Genomic DNA, 7,117 nt, shown 5'->3' with positions numbered 1-7,117 from the left:
GGATGGAGCCTTCCTCCACACTAACATGCTATAGACATAAAGGGCCACGTCCTGTGAGAGTCCAGGTGTGACATGTCAGGAGGACAGTCCAACAGACAGGAAGCAGCCAGTGCCTGGGAGAGCCGGTGGAGGAGGGGCTGCTAAGCCAGAGCTTCTCTTTTTCCTCAGAATTCACATAAGGTCTTTCTTAAGACAGATGGTATCTCATGTAACACGCCTTGCGTGGGTCAGACAGGGAAGTCGGGAAAACAGGGACCAGCTGGGGGCAGGGGTTACAGGGGCAGGTGGGAGGGAGCAAACCTATGAATGCAGTGTCTTCCAAGCAAGACACATGGTTACCACGGACAGGGCAGACAGGGTCGCCCTTCTAGGAGGGGAGAGGATCCACCATCAGGTCTGTCTGTTTTATAAAATAAAAACAGGACCTGAAGCGCTGTTCCTACGTCAGGCAGCTCTCACTACCAACCACACATAAATCTAGGTTCAGGGGATCCAACCATTGCTTCTGGTCTCTTCAGGAGTGTAGGCACCCATACGCAGACATACACACACAAAGACACACACAGAAACCCAGAGAGACAGACAGACAGACAGACAGACAGAGACACACACACACACACACACACAAATAATAAAAATAGGTCAGCATGGTGGTGCAGACCTTTAACCCCAGCCCTTGGGAAGCAGAGGTAGGGCAATCTCTGTGCGTTCCAGGCCAGCCAGGGTTACAAAGAAAGACTGTCTCAATAATAAACTAACAGCAAACCTGACTTGGCGGGGCACACCTTCAGCCACATCACTTGGAAAGCAGAGGCAGGCGGATCTCGACATTTGAGGCCAGCCTGGTCTACACAGTGAGTTCCAGGCCAGCCAGGGCTACACAGAGAAACCGTTTTTGTTCTCATGAGCTTGCCTGCACCTCCTCAGTGCTGGTGTTGAAGTTCTGCTGCTAACTCCCCTTCCTCCTCTAGTTGTGTGTCCTCCTCTAGTTGTGTGTCCTCCTCTAGTTGTGTGTCCTCCTCTAGTTGTGTGTCCTTCTCTAGTTGTGTCCTCCTCTAGTTGTGTGTCCTCCTCTAGTTGTGTCCTCCTCTAGTTGTGTGTCCTCCTCTAGTTGTGTGTCCTCCTCTAGTTGTGTGTCCTCCTCTAGTTGTGTGTCCTCCTCTAGTTGTGTGTCCTCCTCTAGTTGTGTGTCCTCCTCTAGTTGTGTCCTCCTCTAGTTGTGTGTCCTCCTCTAGTTGTGTGTCCTCCTCTAGTTGTGTGTCCTCCTCTAGTTGTGTGTCCTCCTCTAGTTGTGTGTCCTCCTCTAGTTGTGTCCTCCTCTAGTTGTGTGTCCTCCTCTAGTTGTGTCCTCCTCTAGTTGTGTCCTCCTCTAGTTGTGTGTCCTCCTCTAGTTGTGTGTCCTCCTCTAGTTGTGTGTCCTCCTCTAGTTGTGTGTCCTCCTCTAGTTGTGTGTCCTCCTCTAGTTGTGTGTCCTCCTCTAGTTGTGTCCTCCTCTAGTTGTGTGTCCTCCTCTAGTTGTGTGTCCTCCTCTAGTTGTGTGTCCTCCTCTAGTTGTGTGTCCTCCTCTAGTTGTGTGTCCTCCTCTAGGTGTGTGTCCTCCTCTAGTTGTGTCCTCCTCTAGTTGTGTGTCCTCCTCTAGTTGTGTGTCCTCCTCTAGTTGTGTCCTTCTCTAGTTGTGTGTCCTCCTCTAGTTGTGTGTCCTCCTCTAGTTGTGTCCTTCTCTAGTTGTGTGTCCTCCTCTAGTTGTGTGTCCTCCTCTAGTTGTGTGTCCTCCTCTAGTTGTGTCCTCCTCTAGTTGTGTGTCCTCCTCTAGTTGTGTCCTCCTCTAGTTGTGTGTCCTCCTCTAGTTGTGTCCTCCTCTAGTTGTGTCCTCCTCTAGTTGTGTGTCCTTCTCTAGTTGTGTGTCCGTCTCCCTCCTTTAAGTGCCCTTACCCCTCTCTAATGGTCCCTTCTAACTTCCTGGCCTCAAGCATTCTACCACAGAACCACAGGCAGTTGAGAATTCGGTTACATGCATGCATACACGTGTGTGTTTCTAAACTGCTCTCAGGGTCTGAGCACTGCCAGGCAAGCGCTATCCACTCAGATTGGCCCCAGGGAGTGGCACCCAGGACCTCGTGACGCTTCAGTCCTTATGTATTTGCTCACGGACTCTCTTCCCCAGGAGCAGGAGGCAAGTTTCCTGCAGCTGTTTTTCCTCACCCTTGTGTTCCCCACAGTCGCTGAGGGAATGAGCCAATGACCGTGGGCTGTGAATGAAGCTATCAAAGCCTGGCTGGCGAGATGCCCATAACTCCAGCACTTGGTAGCTGGAGGCGGGATGGTCAAGAGTTCAAGGCTTTCCTCAGCTACACAGCCAATTAGCTTGAAACCCTTCACCTCCAACAAATGTGAAAGCCAGGTGAGGTGACCCACACCTATAAGCCTACCTACCATTCAAGAGGCTGAAGCAGGAGAGTCACAGGTCCAGGGGCAATCTGGGCTACAAAGTGAGTTTCAGTCCCGTCATCTCAGAACATAACAAAATTAAGTCAAGATTTCTATGCACTTTAAATACTGACAGTGAGCTTCAGTTTACATATCACGTGATTGTAGTTGTAAGGCCTCCCTCCCTGTAAAAGCCCCAGTACAGGCGTTGAAAACGGCTTAGTTTCAGTGGGCTTTGTCTGCCACCTAGTGGCCATAGAAGTAACTGCAAGTCACATGCTCTGGCTCTGAAATAATGGACTTTGCTGTGTGCCTTAGACACACACTGCCTACTTGATCAGACAACTGTTCCCATGCTCCTGGTGAGAACGCAGACGAGCACACCCCCTTTAGAGCAGCAGTTCTGGTTCTCAATTTGTGGTTCGCACCCCCTCCCATTGGCAAACCTCTCTCTCCAAAATATTTACATTGTATTCATAAATGTAGCAAAATTACAGTTCTGAAGTAGCAACAGAAATAATTTTATGGTTGAGAGTCACCACAACACGAGGAACTGTATCAAAGGGTCGCAGTGTAGGGAGGCTGAGAACCTCCTCTCTAGAGGGAACTGTATTAAAGGTCGCAGTGTAGGGAGGCTGAGAACCTCCTCTCTAGAGGTGATGTGGAAATGTGTTCCCTCTCCCCTCAGCAACGCACCTGCAAGAGGCTGCCTGAGCATCGCATCCTCAACTGCTCCAGCTGTGTACAAGGTGCTTGTGATTACAAATGATTAGAAACTCCCTGGGATTCCCCATAGACGGGCATGGTGGGACATTCAGATGCAACCTGCACACACACAGGCTGTCCCAAAGCTGGTTGGAAAAATGAGATGTGTTCTTAGAAAACTGAGAAGGGAAAGACACAGGCATCCAATGGAGGACCAAAGCATGAGAAAGACACACCGATCAGAGCAAAAGAAAAAGACAAAGAATGGAAAATGGAAAATAAACCGCAGGGACTGGCTACCCTCAGGGCTGTGCCTGGGAAGCCATGGAGAGAGAGAGAGAGACAGAGAGACAGAGACAGAGAGAGACAGAGACAGAGAGAGACAGAGACAGAGAGAGACAGAGACAGAGAGAGACAGAGAGGAGAGATTGGACCTAGGAAAGAGAGGCACCTTTGCCAAATCTTTGACTCCTGGAGCCTTGGTAACAGCCCTCATGACCTCACTCGACTAAGTACATAGACAGTCAGCAGAGCCAGATAGAAGTGGGGTCCAAGATGGAAGGGAGACACAGCCAGAGGGAGCCGCTGCTCAGCGAACACACCCATAGGTTTTATGGTGGCTTCTCTCTAGCATGACCGTTGGCCATCTCCCCCCACCCAGAGCTCCCCTTTTCTTGAGAGAAAGTCATGGAGTTTCACCCTCAGTCTCAACGCTCCTGCTGAGCCATCCCAACCCGCTCACAAACAATCCCTGGTCACTTTGGGAGTCCCAACCATCCCAACCCACCCACAGACGATCCCTGGTCACTTTGGGAGTCCCAACCATCCCAACCCACCTACAGACAATCCCTGGTCACTTTGGGAGTCCCAACCATCCCAACCCACCCACAGACGATCCCTGGTCACTTTTTTTGGAACTGGGTGCTAAGTGGAAGATGAGGACCTGAGACACAATCCCTGTTATGTGTCAGAGCATCACCACGCTTGCCTGTAGAGGGAACGGGCAAACAAGAAGGGGTCCTGAGGAAGCGTCTGCAGAGCAGGCTGGTGTGCAGAGAGGCAGAGGGGCTCCTTCCTGGCACTCCAGGAGAGTTCACTGGGACTGGCAGCTGAGTGGAGCCCAGAATGGCAGCCAGGTCAGCTGTAGAAAAGCCTGGGGATGGGGAGATGATACAAAAGTCCTGCAGCAGAAACGAGCTTGGCTGAGCATAGTCAGGAGGAGACTGGTCTCAGAGCTAGGAGACCAGAGTCCCTCGGGGCCTCTCAGGAGGGGACATGGGCCGCGATGATATCTGCGGACAGTGAGAGAAAACTGAGAGTTAAATCCGGATGGGAAACCTCCCACACTAAAACAATTTGCATATTGTAATTTGAATATTATAGTTATTTATTGGTTTCTGTTGTTGTTATTATTTTGGTTTTTGGTTTTTTGAGACACGGTTTGTTTCTCTGTGTAACAGCCCTGGCTGTCCTGGAACTCACTTTGTAGACTAGGCTGGCCTTGAACTCACAGAGATTCACTTGCTTCTGCCTTCCAAATGCTGGGATTAAATGTGTATACCTCCACCACCCGGCTTTGCTTGCTGTTTTGTTGTCTGCGTCCCATATGCTACAGCATAATGTGAAATTTATACTGGTATTTTATTTATGTTTTAATAAATAAAGCTTGCCTGAAAATCAGAGAGCATAACTAAGCCACTAGAGGCCAGGCAGTGGTGACACACACCTTTAACCCCAGGATTTGGGAGACAGAGGCAGATGGATCTTTGTGAGCTCAAGGTTACCCTGGGCTACACAAAATCAGTGCGAACGTACTGGCTTTGTGGGAGCCTAGGCAGTTTGGAAGCTCGCCTTACTAGACCTGGATGGAGGTGGGTGGTCCTTGGACTTCCCACAGGGCAGGAAACCCTGATTGCTCTTTGGACTGACGAGGGAGGGGGACTTGACCGGGGGAGGGAAAGGGAAATGGGAGGCAGTGGCGGGGAGGAGGCAGAAATCTTTAATAAATAATTAAAAAAAATTTAAGAAGAAAGAAAAAAAATCAGTGCAGAAATAAATCAAGGTGGTTTTGGCTCATACCTTTAATCCCAGTACTAGGGAGTCACACACCTTTAATCCTAGCACTAGAGGGAATAGAAAATGGGAGGAGAGAGAGGCTTAGGCTGCTTACGCTGCGGTCGCCCAGCCTTGGCAGAGGGAAGACTTCTCTAGTTAGTGTTGCTTTGCTTATCTGGCTTTCAGGTTGAACCCCAGTATCTGACTCTGGGTTTTATTATTCGTGCTACAGAAACTGCTTCTAAAACGTTCACCATGAGCTCAAAGGTTTTAAAAAAATTATACTGGCCAGGTGTGGGCATGCACATCTTTAGTCCCATCACTTGGGGGGCAGGTAGGGAGATCATGGTGCGTTCAAGGCCAGCGTGGCCTACAGAGTGAGCCCTTGTCTCAAAAACAGCAAAACAAATATACCAGACCAAAGGCTAGTCATGTGACTCAGCCGGTGCCCTGAGCATCTCTGCCAAGGAATGAGAATGTGAGTCCGCACAGAACCTGCCTGTGTGTAGCCCTCTGTGGCACCTGTCCGTAACAGAGCCCTGGGGATCGAGCCCGACGTTCACAGGCAAACGCTCAAGCGGCAGCTCAGCTCCAAGATCTGTAATATTTCAGAACAACGAGCAAACTGCAGTAGGTCGAGGACTTGTCTGAGCGGTTTGTGACCTTGGCTTCAAGGAATAGTTTCTCATACTTGGTCCTCAACTACTTATTTCTATGGCCCCATTTCTATGGCTCGAGGACCGGGAGAAAGGCGGGGTTAAATGTGCCATGCAATGTATCAGAAGCAGCCTGTTGCATGTACCCAGAGATCAGACTTGCTTTCTATTGTTATGTTATGGTTTCCAGCGACAGTTCTCTCAGGGGGCGGGGGCTACCCACAAGTCAGAGGTTCCCTATGAAAGGTCCCCAAGTCTTCGGCAGGTACCAGCATCAAGCATGTCACTCAAGGCTCTGCTCCTTCTTCCAGGTCCTGACTGGTGGATCCATCCGCGGTTGAGTGGTGAGAGCCCTGTTTTCTTTCTGTGAATTGGGGACCCCTCGGGCCTTAGGGGCTGTCCGCCGCCTGCCACTTGACATGTCTCTTCACATTTGTTTCCTTTCCAAGGGCCACCAGGGCGTCCTTCCTGAAACCCTCTTGGGGAAGACTGTAGATGAGATGTGTCGCCATCACCCACGGGGCACAGGTTAGAGCAAGCTGTCTCCGACAAGGGCTCCATTCTGCTGCCGTCATTCTGCCTGCCCTGGTGGCACCGAAGCAGCCACCAACGGCATTTCAGTTAGCCGGTGTGGCTGGGCTCTGTGGAAGGCTTGGACACTGACATGTCATTTTCATGTCACAAGGGATTATTTATAGCTCTGATTTTTTTTCCAACCACTTAAAACTATAAAGGCAATGAATAGCTTCCAAAGCCACACAAAACCAGACGGCCGGCCAGGTTTGGCGGAGGAGTTGTGTACCTTGGCAGGTGTGGTGGCTGTGGCAATTGGCGGGAGGACATCTAAAGTCTGCCCGGAATGGGACATTAAAACCATTAGCCCTCTCAAGATTACCATTCCTTTGCCTGGATTCCTCACTGCTGGGTGGCATCCCGGAGGCTACAGTAAGCAAAAGCTGGCTCAGCTGGGCATTCACAAGGAGGCTCACAACCACCTGCCATTCCCAGGGATCTGGTGCCCTCTTCTGCCCTCTGAGGGCTCCTGCATGCCTATGGTATACATACTGACAAGCAGGTACAAATAGAAGTACATTTAAAAAAGACAAGCCTTGTTTAGTTTGTCTGTGTCTTAAACCCAAAGTCACAGATGGCATCTCCTCGCATCCCTAAACCTACCCCGCTGAGCTTGAACTTGAGACCCTTGTTCAAGTGCTGGCCCCTAACCCAGCGTTAGAACTGAAGACATAGGCTGTTACACCCAGCTGTTTCTCTAC

The sequence above is a fragment of the Microtus pennsylvanicus genome, chromosome 2 (genome assembly GCF_037038515.1).
Source record: "Microtus pennsylvanicus isolate mMicPen1 chromosome 2, mMicPen1.hap1, whole genome shotgun sequence".
In the NCBI taxonomy this organism is placed as follows: domain Eukaryota; kingdom Metazoa; phylum Chordata; class Mammalia; order Rodentia; family Cricetidae; genus Microtus; species Microtus pennsylvanicus.
This window is presented reverse-complemented; position numbering follows the sequence as displayed.